A 13083-nucleotide genomic window follows, 5' to 3' on the forward strand; every position below is an offset into this window, starting at 1 on the left:
AAAATACAATTTTGAAACCACATGCCAAAGCAAAAAAAAAATTTAATTTCAAAATACGTTTATACTATTTAGCAGGTGATGGGAAAATATAATGAGGGTTTATAACATGATGAATTCCGTAAATATAAGGAAAATTGGAAACCTTGTACAGATAAGGGTAGGTCATCATAAGGCCTATAGAGGGCTCAAATCAGAAATAAGGGAACTGAAGGTTAATCAGAAATTCATTTGGTGAAATCAGTTGTTCATCATGAGAGCCACTCAAAGGGACCTGTGATTTTATTCTGATTTGACTTTACCGGCACTAAGGTCATATCAGCGCCAGTAAAAAGTAATAAAATGGGACAGTCAAAAACGTCTAGATTAGGATATAGCACTAGAAAAAGTATGACAAATGAGAATTGGTTCAAACATGGAACAGCTGTAGATTCCAAGAACATACTATCAGTGCACTTTGAGATCACCTAAAAGCTTTATCCAGATACCAGCACAGGATCCCACCAAGAGAAATACACACGTTTGCTATAGGGGGATAGAAGACCCAGGAGCCCCACCCAGCCAGTGGTATGTCGTCAAGTGATAAAAACTATATTCGTAGGGAAGTAAAAACCACAAACTAATCTCTGGAAAAAATGTCTTGAATTTTAAAAAAAACTTCCTTTAAAACAAAAAGACGCGTGTAATCAGAATGTTGCTATCATCAAAAATGTCTCAGGGAGAGGGTACAAAATTTTTCATCACATACACGCCTCATTCCATAGCCAAAGTTAGCATTACCACACATAATACATATTCAATAAGAATCATGGCATCCACCAATACTACATCGGTCAATTTTTTTTGTTTGTTTGTTTATCGCTTTAGGTCTCTTCCAACACAAATGAGGTTATATGAGAGACCGCTGAAACAAAAAAAAAAAAGCAATCTAACAAAAATAGTACAAATGTAAATCAAAATCATAACCTAAAGATATCATAAGCTAAATTACAAATAACCAAGAACAAACAGGCAGAAGATTTACAGAAAAAAAAATATCCCCTGTCAAAAATACAATCACAAACCAAAGAAGCAGGATAGGCTAGTAAAGAGAAGAAGAAACGACATCACTATCGGATCGTACACCCATGCGAACATCATAGGTATATGATTCAAGGGTGATGCTCCCATCCAACCACCCGCTACATCGGTCAACAGAAATCATTAAACTAATAAACAAACAGAACAGAGATCATTGACCATATTGGTTCTATCTAGGGGGTAAAGGACAATGTAAGCTTGCAACTTTTGTGCCACATTAAACACAATGACACTTCACATAGTCACAAGCCAATAATATATGCCATCTTTGACACACTAAAAACCATGGAGGCTTTAAGAGTAACACTGGATGGCAAACAGTAGACCAAAAACAAAAGTAAAAAACCAAGGTGAGAAACATACATACCTAATCCACACTAATTCCTGAGAAAATCAGAAGCTGGGTTGATAATAGATCTCACTGGAGGAGAAATAAATATATCAAGATTTCAGACTTACAAAAATATTTAATTTGAAATAAATCAAAAATCACTAACCAAAATATGAATTTTTAATTAGTATACCATTCCTAGATAGGATAACAAGTGCACAAAGGTGGGCCTGTCCAAAGTATTGAATCAATGTAAGCATTTGGTACTTGTGAATATTGTAAATCCAATCTTTTCAAACAAAATCAGGGTTGCCAATTCAGGAGGGAAAAATTCACTGTACTTCTACGCAAACATAGACCACCCCTTTCTGAGTGCTAAACTCCAGTATAAAGACGTACTTACTCCTTAGGTTGGAAAACATACTGAATTCCGTAAAAATAGGGAAAGTTGGCAACCTTGCAAAATGTTTGACAGAAAATAGTTATATACTAAACATTCAAAGGCAGGATCTCTACACTTTATCCACATTAAAAAGAACAGTTACGAAAGTTTACAAGACTAATCGTTTGCTGAGAGCGATAGTGATACAATAAAAGATGTAAAGAGAATGTAAAAATGATCATTCAAAGCACATGAATTCATACCAATGAAAAGTATAGACTCGGTCAGAAATAAAATGATATCACAAAGAATCATTGGGGGAATCGTTATCATCATCCAGAGTCCACCTCACAATCACAAAATTAAAGTCAGGGGGAATATATTATAAACGGAACAGACTTGCCAAATTGAAAACTTCAAATTTAGTAATTTGACAAGGAAATTCGCAATTTCTGAAATTGTGTATGAACAGCTACAAATAATATTATTATAGTAAGTAGTAGTACATTCTATAATCATTTTAAGTATTACTAAGAATTAAAAATTCGTAATTTTCCATAAAATTTCGTATTTGGCCATGAAATATGTCTAAAATCCGTAAGATTCGGCATGTATAACAGAATGTCGAGCAAGGCATGACCACTTAGGGATGTATGTCTGACTAGTGCCTAGGATTTTCAAAATGGCAGCCCCTGGGTGAATCTCACATTTTTTATATTTGTTATTCATTCATAATTTTGTGCTGCCATATTAACTTCAATACAATTTTTAAACTTTAAATTCGTTGAATCAATTATTACGACCATTTACAACCAAGAGATCAAATTTTAGACTGGACATCTTGTTAAATGTGAAGGTAGTCTTATGCCCATCCCACACATAAAAAAAAAACAGCTGAAGATCATTAGACCAGTCAGCTGCCAACTCAGAATATCAGATCCTTTTGGCAATAATAGGAGCATAAGGGGAGAGGAAACCAAAGGAGCATCATATCTGCCGCGTTACAAGAGGTTAACGCGTACAAAATCTAAATATCTAACACTAAACAACCATAGCATCTAAGCTTGCAGAAAAATCTGTCAAAAACGAGCGTACTTTATCAGTCTCATTATAGAATGGGACCAGTAGATCCAAATCTGCTCAGACACCCAATGAAGGACATCTCAAGGACACGCTCACACCCTTCTGTCAAGCCGCGAACTCATTGGAAATATCATCATTGCAGGACAAGAAATAACTGAAAAAATATAACTCACCGGTAATTACTTCCACTCTCAATAGGTCTTGGCTCCAGGGACTCGACAAACTTGCAAGCTATCATAGTCACCCAAGGGAGGGGAGGATGGTAGTCTGAAATATAAAATAGGCAACAACTAAAATTATAGTTCACAGAATCGATTGGCAAACATTCAGAATTGAATTTCAAGTCTGCTCAGACACCCAATGAAGGACATCTTGAGGATATGCTCACCTCCTTCTGTCAAGCCGCGAACTCATTGGAAATATCATCATAGCAAAACCATTATCAAAAACATATATATATAATAAAATAAAATTAACAATAATAGTAGTAACCAACTCACCAGATAAGAAATTGTATCAAAGTTTATCATAAGTGCAAGGAGACATAAAATTCTCAAAATTGCTCAGACACCCAATGCGGGACATCTTGAGGATATGCTCACCTCCTTCTGTCAAGCCGCGAACTCATTGGACACATCATCATAGCAGAATTAGTAAAAATTAAAACATCGACTTTGGACAACCAAACACAGGGTCCCCCAGAGAAATCTTGAACAAATATTCTCAAAATCCCTATCCGCAAACCAGTCCGGTTTCTCAAGAAAAAAAAAATGGCAATTCTATTTAAGACCACAACATCCTTCCTAATCTTTTTTACGTCATCCAAAACAAAACAAAAACCTACATTATGCCGACTATATGACCAAAAATTTTTTGGGACATATACATAATCGAAATTTGTATTGTTTATGCACTATCACCAAAACTATGACGAGACAGTTCATGTCAGAAGAAATATTATTTCATAATTGTCAAAGTAGGTATAGGGAAGGGATACTCATCATCCATGAAACTATCTCTACACCTTAAATTATAGTAGCTCATTTCAATTTCTAAAACAAAGGGTAAAAATGCAACTTGCACAGCCATATGTAAAAAAAAACAAGTGGATGAATTGTCTTCAAGTGGACCACTACTCCCAAACCAGTTTTATTGCCCCAAAGACATTTTGGTGATGAAGTCACACCACATGGTGGCTATCTTGGATTTTCTAATCCAATCTTGGAACAATTTTTCTTCAGAAACTGACAGAATTTGCTGATATCTGGTCAAAATGCACAGAGTGGGATTGCAGTGATAGAAATCATAAAAAACTGCAGTCCCATGCTACCAAGTGTGTTGTATAATCTTTGCAAATATTGTGAGATTCTATCACAGCTTTTACTTTTAGGAGTATTGTTCGACCTCTGTTAACTGGGTCAAAAATCTAAATATTGAGAAAAAATGGGAGAAAAAAAGATTGTAAACTGCCTTTTAAAAATACAAAATGCCTGGAGTGAGTACATTTTTTGTAACAATTTCAAGAGATTTTTTTCATTTCTAAAAATGGAACAAAGAAAAAACCAACAAAAGTATCTTGACACATTTACACCAAAATTACCCCCTCTAGTTCACTTGGCCCGTAATCCCCGATAGAAAAATGGTCATAAGTTAGTACTTTAAAAAGTGTGTCTCAGGTGGTAAGCTAAAGGAATGTGGTTTCATGGATCTCAATGCGCTGCGGGTTTTTCATCATCGACACAACAGTGGTTATTGAAAATATGAATTATAAAATGTTTATACCTCGTACTTTAAATCCTCAAAATCTAATTACTTTTTTGACTACTATTGCGATTGATTACTAAAATACTAGAGCAGTACGTCACGTTTTTTGTTTGTTTGTTGCTTTAGGTCTCTTCCAACACAATTGAGGTTATATGAGAGACCGCTGAAACAAAAAAACAAGCAATCTAACAAAAATAGTACAAATGTAAATCAAAATCATAACCTAAAGATATCATAAGCTAACTATAAATAACCAAGAACAAACAGGCAGAAGATTTACAGAAAAAAAAAAAATCCCCTGTCAAAAATACAATCACAAACCAAAGAAGCAGGATAGGCTAGTAACGAGAAGAAGAAACGACATCACTATCGGATCGTACACCCATGCGAACATCATAGGTATATGATTCAAGGGTGATGCTCCCATCCAACCACCCGCTACGTCACATTAGATGTCCCTCTTAAAGTGAAACCTAGGCACTGCCTAGCATGTTTAAAAACAGAAAATTTAATCTGAAAGGGTATATGACGATGTGAAGCAATGAACTCACCTAAACAGTGAACACAGATCACAACTTTTAGACACTTCTAAGCAGTACTTGGCCACCATATCTGGAGAAGAACAATGTTATAAATAAGTCAGGACATGCAGGTTAATATAGGCTAACATCATCATCTTTTAAAGTCTGCTCAGACACCCAATGAAGGACATCTTAAGGATATGCTCAATTCCTTCTGTCAAGCCGCGAACTCATTGGAGATATCATCATAGCAGAACAAGTATAAAAACCGCTGGCCTTCAACGGATACTTAAACAGGGTTCCTATAGTAATTCAAAAGGGTAAAAAATGAAACTTGCACCACCATGTGAAAAAAAACCCCCAAAAAACAAGTGGATGAACATAACGATATGAAGCAATCAACTCACCTAAATAGTGAACACAGATCGCATCAAATCATCACTTCTGAGCTGCACTTGGTAATCAGATCTGGAGGACAAATAACGTAATAAATAAGTCAGGACATGCACTAAGTTAATATACGCTAACATAACCTTTTAAAGTCTGCTCAGACACCCAATGAAGGACATCTTAAGGATATGCTCAATTCCTTCTGTCAAGCCGCGAACTCATTGGAGATATCATCATAGCAGAACAAGTATAAATATAAACAATACATAAAATGTTGGGCCTCCTATGGATACATAATGCAGGGTTCCTACAATAATTCCATTTTGAAATTCAAGGAGACTGAAAATTATAGCCAGGAACCAACACCGTAAGAGACCTTCAATTCAATGCTGTAATGGGGAAGATGAATACAAACTACATATGCTACAGCAAAGCATTTGAGTTGGCCACAAGGCTACCCATAACAGGAAAAATCCCCATCAGGGGAGGAATCCAAACCTTCCTCTTATCAAACAAGAAATGGTGTACCGCATCCTTCTCATGGCAGATTGGGATGGGGTTCTCTGAAGAGGTCAGAGAGATAGTACAGGATCTTGTTACGGCTAACAAAATCGAAACGGAGTTAGCAGAAGGCTGCCTTGGTAAGAATGGTTACTGTACTGTAGGCACTTAAATTCAGTTTTCATATGACGGTATAAAATCTAGTTTACTATGATGCAGTATACAGTAGAACTCGGAAATAGCGAGTTCGACGTGTCCACTCCTGATTACTCGCTATTTCCGAGTTGCCAGGAGAGGTCACCCGGCCGTACAAAAAGATGGAAAGACAATGTGTTTGTGTCGCGCGTGCATGCAAATGACTGTGTGGATAAAGTGGGGTGGTGGCGGGGTTGAACACAGCCTTCGTTAACTACGTAATGATGGCCACGGGTTGAAGTTGATCCACCCATTTCCATCAAGATTTTGTGTATGTGTGCGAGTGTTTGTATGCACTAGGCATGTTTGATGAGGTAAGCAAGCGCTCAATCATTGAAAATGATGGTTCCACGCTCCCTCTCCCGCTGATCGTGTCGTTCGTTAACGAATGCTACTCGCTGACCGATGCAGCTAAGTGAGGCATGTTGACATCTTGTCTGCCAGTGCTTACATTGCGTGAATAATTGACCCCCACTACACACAAATGTGTTTCGCCGACTATGTACTACTACAGACTAGGCTATTATGTAATATTACTCGTAACAAAAAATTAAAGCTAGGCTAAAAATATTTAAATTGCCCTTGTCTGTTGTTTTGATTTACTTCGTTTGAAGTCCTAGGCTGGGGCAGGAAATGCTCATTTCCGAGTTGACCTCTTTGACTCAAATAAGAGGAAAAAACAAGGATTTAGATTTTACTCGCAATTTCCGAGTACGTTACTTTCATGTTCTACTGTACCATCCCATTGATAAAACCGTTTGAAGTCTGTCTCTAGGTTATATAGAAAGAGTTATTCCATTTCTTACACCTTAAATACCCCAAAAAGAAACTGGGCTCCAGCTGACTGAAAAAACGAAAGGTGATTCCTCTGCCGACGTCATGAGACTAGGAGCCAATGAACGAGAGAATCTGTGATCTCACCGCTGCCTCAAAACCAGCGTCTCGCGGCAATCGGGAAATTTTGAGTTTTGTAGTCAACATGGCCCACTTATTGTTTTCAGTAATTTTGTTTCAATTAAAAAATAAATGGCAAGTGTTAGGTATCATTTTAAAGGTCAGAAAATAAGCTTTATTTTCATTGATGGAAAATATAGAAAAAATTAAGGATAAATGAAAATGGAAAAAAAATAGGTTTTTGTCCATTAACCCTCTCGTGTTCAGATTATTTTTGGGGGAGCAGATAATGAGTTCCCTATATGGCCATGTCAATCATGTAGACATCCTTTGATGATATAAGCCTACTCTGTAGTCGCCTTTTCGTTTTCTACGGTCACTCATGGCTAAACTCCGTCCAGAAACGATTTCATAGGTCCGTCCATCACCAAATTTCAAACTTTTGTCCTCGTGAGTTCTTAAGTTTTTTGACCGAAGAACGATTGGCTACTGAACATCTTGACCCTTCAACGATTGGTCGTTCTGGCAGCTCACGTGTCAACAGCCGTCAACAATGAATTGAATCATCGTTTAGGCAGTGGAAGACAGCCATGGAATAGTTGCGTCACATCGCCACGTTGTTGAATAAATTATCCAGGCATGGTTGATAGGTAAAAAAGCCAAATTATGTTCTAGTTACATTTGAAACAAAGTATATCACTGATCTCGTCTCATTGAGATATAAAGAATGATATAAAAATCAAGAAAATCGGCCGATAAATAAAAAAGTTGCTAAAAAAAGCTAAAATAAACAAAAGCAATTCTTAAAATCAAATTTATTCGTAAAACGGTTTTCAACCGATTTTTATGAAACAAAGACCAATGTACTTATTTTTTCAAGCTGATTTCAGCAATGTGACTTTCAAATTCCTCAGAATTATATTTTTTACTTTTAGTTTTTAGCTATTAGGCCTACTCAATAAGGTGTTATATAATACATCGACGGGGAGAAGAGTCTTTGTTTCGGCCAGCTGGATAGATAGCATGTGATTGGTCGAAGACTTTGAGACGCTTGATTCACAATTCTACACGAACGGACCCCGACGGTCTATCAAAGAGGTGTAACAAATTTATTTACCGACTATTTTTCTTGGTGCTAAAATTACAAAGTAATAATTTCGCATCCGAAAAAATAACTGAAGTTCCTATCTCTTTATTACAATAAAATTGATACCTCGAATGACAAAATCGACCCACAAATAATGGAGTTATAAATTATTCATAATATTTTTAAAAGTTTACAATAATTGTCTTCAAAGTCATTTTTCATCACCAAAGTCGTAATTTTTTACCGATATTTACCAAACAAAGTGCAATGTCAATGATTTTCACCCGCAAATAAAATAGGATTTAAATCGCAATTTCTGAAACGTATTTTCTTTTCTGTCGGCAAATTTATAAAAATCAAAGCTGAAAACACCCTGCGGCAGCGACAGGGCCTGTCATTTCCTTCACAACGATTGGATTTTACTTACTGAGGCCAGTCTTGACTACCCCGCCCATGAATATTATGCCAGTGTCGGTTTTTGTCGGGTTGAATCTTAAAGAGTTAAAGTGGGGTTGATAGCGGGAAAAATAAAAAATGAGCGAGAATACCAATTTTGATGAAATTTGGCAGAGATGTTCTTCAATTAATTGTCTATCGATGTATATGAAGTATAATTAAAATGTATCCATAATTAAAAAAGTACTTCAAAATTGATAAATTTTTAATTCAATAGCTTTCTGATAAATACAATCAGGAATTAAGAATAAAATATACAGTTAGAAAGCTTGTTTTGTGCCCTTTAAAAGGATACCAACATTAGTCACATAGGTTCACAAATAACGCCAACGCCATGGCCATGGTGACCAAAACAAACGGCCAAAAATAAAGTTCCAAAAAACGAGTTTCACCTTACAGTGAGCCTATCGGCGGCCACTGAACTGGAGTTATCAAAGTGCCTACTTCGTTATAAAATAAAAGAAAAAGCTCAAAAAGTATTTTTTTTTTTTTTGTATTATTCGAGTCCCACGCCACATCCACCTGACTGGGCCAAGTTGAGATTTTTGAGTTTGAAAAAGTGCCTACTCTACTAATACTAACACTAATTCAATATTCTGGGGGACAGCGTTCCAAAAATGGAATTTGATTAATTAATTGAAATTGGGCTGGGTTTCCGAAAATTTTACCTACGATCACGATTGTTCACCTGTCGACAATCTCAATCACGTGGCATTTTTTATAAATTGATAATATTTTACAATTTCTTTGATACATTAAAAAAGATGCTACTTTGAAAAATATCACGCATTACCGTTCTTGTATGCATTTATAAATAACTTAGCATTACGTTAGACACCATGTAAGTTTGTAAGCCAAAATTGAAGAAAATTGTTTTTAATCTCTAGATATTTACCTCAAACCCCAGATAGCATATTGGGGAAATATGTGTCTGGCTTCCAATGATACAACACAATGTACTGTTCAAGGCAGAATGTCACAAATGATTGAAACCACATAATCATTTTACAGCTGGATTTCGCATGGATTGAGACAACAGTCGTTCTTCGGTTTCTGACTGCTTCGATGCGATGGTGGGAATCGGAAATGAAAGTCAAATTGCCGGCGGAAGAGGATGTAGAACAAGTGTTGCCAGTAGTGTTGGGTTATTTGATCGCTTTTACTCGATCGACGACCGAGCGCCAAGCCACGAGTCAGTGCTCGATCTCAATGCCGGAAGAGCGAGTTAGTAAAACGATCACTCGATCGTAAAACGATCAGGCGGGTTGTGAGCTTGAGACGATCTTGACACGTGAGACGAGCTTGAGACGATCAGGATTCGAGCGAGCGGAGGGGTAACGAGTGTTTCGAATCATTTCAAATTCAAACGATCACAGTTTGCCATCCGATACCAATCGCCAATGTTTGCACACGGTAGTCTGTGGTTCTTCCACAGCCCTCACTCCTTGTCAGATGTTAGTGTGTCTGGGTGGCAGTGGCAGGGAAAATCGGTGTATCACGCGTGTGTGACAAGACTTCATTAAACCTACTAAAGTTTGACTATCACACACACACACACACATACACACACACACACACACACACTAAGGCTATTTCTATGACACACACGCATCCCTCTATCAATGAACACTCCTACAGTAGTGCGGCTATGTGGTCTAGTCATGACGTAACTATAGGTAGTACTCTAGTCGACCATGGGTCTCGTGCATTATAATGGTCTAGTGGTATGACACCCGCTTTGGGATCGGAAAGTCCTGGGTTCAAGCCTCGCGCTCGGTGCATAGTTGAGTCTTTGGACAAGGCTCTTTACTCACATTCTCTCACCGTACTCAGGTGTAAAATGAGTACCTGGCCGTTAACAGCGTTGTCTTTGTCTGAAAAATTGTAATATCGCCTAACAGGCGGCATGTCCCGTCCTTCATATTAAATGTTGCTGTTGACCGGGGACCCCTTTACAAAGCGCTTTGATCACATTTAGTGGATATTGTAAAGCTCAATTTTTTAAAGTAAAACATTAGCTTTGAATATGGAATGTTTCAATTTTAGATGCCTGTGTATTCTTTGTTAGTTCCCATCATCATCATCATCATCATCATCATCATCATCATCATCATCATCATCATCATCATCATCATCATCAGGGGCAGCGGTACGGTCTTTGGTTGGCACCCGAAAGGTACCGAGTTCGATCACCCGCCGCTGAGTGGTCTTGAGCAAGTCACCTTGCCCTAACTAAATTTGCGGCGCTGCACTGCGGCTATCGCTTGGGTTATTCCAGTCTTCCCTTAGAATAGACCCGAAAGACGAATCTCCCCTATGGGATGAATAAAGGGAATTATGTTTAATTTATTTATCATCACCATCATATCAGCGGGATCATCATCATCACCACCACCACCACCACCACCACCCTAATAATAATGGATAAAATAAATATCAACACATTTCAATGTAATAATCAATCTAAAATCAATCAGTGCTCCTAAAAGACCCTTTGATTTCTTTGTCTAATTCGTTCCATACTTTTGGAGTCCCGACAAAGAAAGATTTTCAGCTAACTATAGTTTATATATGGGAATATTAATCAGTCGTTTATATTGGAATCGGAGTTGTCTAGCAGGTGTATTAGTTCAAAGCGCATTTCCAAGGATTTACCATGCTCAATGAACTTCACAATATTTAATTTAATTTATTCCTCCGGCACGCCATATCGACCATACATCCATTTCGTACAGTAGGTACCGATCGCTGTTTGGAGTCTTTTTGTATTAAAGCTCTTTACAATACCCGTCATTGCTTATAAGATAAGAATACATTCACACCTGAGTCAAGTGCCTGACACACGGACTTAACGTCTGGATCACAATTTTTAACAATCACTGTCACTCATCCGGCCATTGACAAGGCTTGATTTTGTGACAAGAGACACCGTACCACTGAGCGACCGAACAAATAATCACCATCTGCGCCATCGTCATCATCATCATCATCATCATTATCATCATCCTCATCACAGCCGTAACAGCCAGCAAAACCACAATCATCATCTTCGGGTCCGGTCTATCCGTGTGGGGGGTGGGGGTGGAACCTGCTAAAGTATTTCATTTTTTAAACAGAAACACGAGAATCATCATCATCATCATCATCATCGTCATCCATTGTCGTCGGCATCGTTATCATCGTGTCCGGGCAATCCGTGGGTGTCTGGGTGTGGAACCTGCTAAATATTATTACTATCTACCTACCTAATAAAAACACACCATCCTTGTTCATTTATTTTTCAAATAATGAAATGAAAGGCACGACCTTTCCCGCACACACAAGAGGCGATGACGACCAGTGACAAATTATGGGAGGTGGGGGCGGCCGACAACTTTTGGCGCGACATAAATATGAAATGTTAAGGTGACAGCGGGATGATGGTGGTGGGAGGGGGGGGGGGGGGGGGGGAGGTCTCAACCCTTCACTATCAACAACTGTTTGATGGCGTGTGTGTGTGTGTGTGTGTGTGTGTGTGTGTGTGTGTGTGATGCGACGAACGATCATAATCAAGGCTGCCAGACAGCCAGATTTCTTCTTGCCCAAGTAGTCAAATAGACCCCAAATAGCCAAACACCACAAGCATTCTGACTCCCTTGAAAAACTCATTTGTTTTGATTAACAAAACAATCGACTACAGTTGGATAAACTTATCTTTTCATTTTTTTTAAATAAAAGATTTTTTAAAAAATGAATAATAATAGAAAAGCGTTTCTTAGTAACCAATTTTGAACTTGGCCATCTGGCAGCCCCCATCATAACCAGCTGCAGACTGCAGTCAAGCCAGCCACAGACATAAGAGAGGGAGGGGTATGTGAAGTTTCCTGTGGCAAACGAGTTACTCGTGTTTTTTTTTTTCAAACGAATCACTGCTCGATGACGTCACTGACTCGAAACCCGCCCGAAACCGACTCGATTTTAGAGGACTCGATCGAAAACCCGCTCGATTTGATCGTTTCAAACTCGACCCAGCACTAGTTGCCAGGTGCCTTTGCAAAAATCCCTCCAACTTTATGCTAGAAATCGGCCAAAATTCCGCCATTTGATATAAAACACTTATGAACAACAATAATATTGTATTGTCTCAGAATAAAAAAACATGTTACTAATTAAACGCTTTTCACCAAATTACAACTGTTTCCTTTTTAAAGTCATGAAGATTCGGAGTTTCGATTTTGTTTTAGCGGGAGTTAGACCACAGACTACTAGGAGTTAGACTGTCGGAGATTGTTTTCATCTTCGTTAATCTGAATTAGGTTGTGTAATATAGATTTAGACCAAGAATACTCACAGTATGTGCTCCTAAAAGTCACTTTAGGGATGAAAAAGAAGAAATAATTAGACTTGATTGCTATAAGTGTAG

At 37.8% G+C, this 13083-nt stretch overlaps 1 long non-coding RNA gene across 1 annotated transcript; it reads right to left on the reverse strand.

Moving 5' to 3' along the window:
* Positions 1-28: 28 nt before the first annotated feature.
* Positions 29-9789, reverse strand: LOC144979785 (uncharacterized). Its single transcript, XR_013646768.1, has 5 exons — positions 9577-9789; positions 5566-5626; positions 5189-5249; positions 3047-3140; positions 29-1498 (listed from the first exon to the last, which is right to left on the reverse strand). It is a non-coding gene; the product is annotated as an uncharacterized LOC144979785 (long non-coding RNA).
* Between the last annotated feature and the right edge of the window lie 3294 nt (positions 9790-13083).

The sequence above is a fragment of the Berghia stephanieae genome, chromosome 9 (genome assembly GCF_034508935.2).
Source record: "Berghia stephanieae isolate SIO BIC M18660-M18661 chromosome 9, UCSD_Bste_1.3, whole genome shotgun sequence".
NCBI lineage: Eukaryota > Metazoa > Mollusca > Gastropoda > Nudibranchia > Aeolidiidae > Berghia > Berghia stephanieae.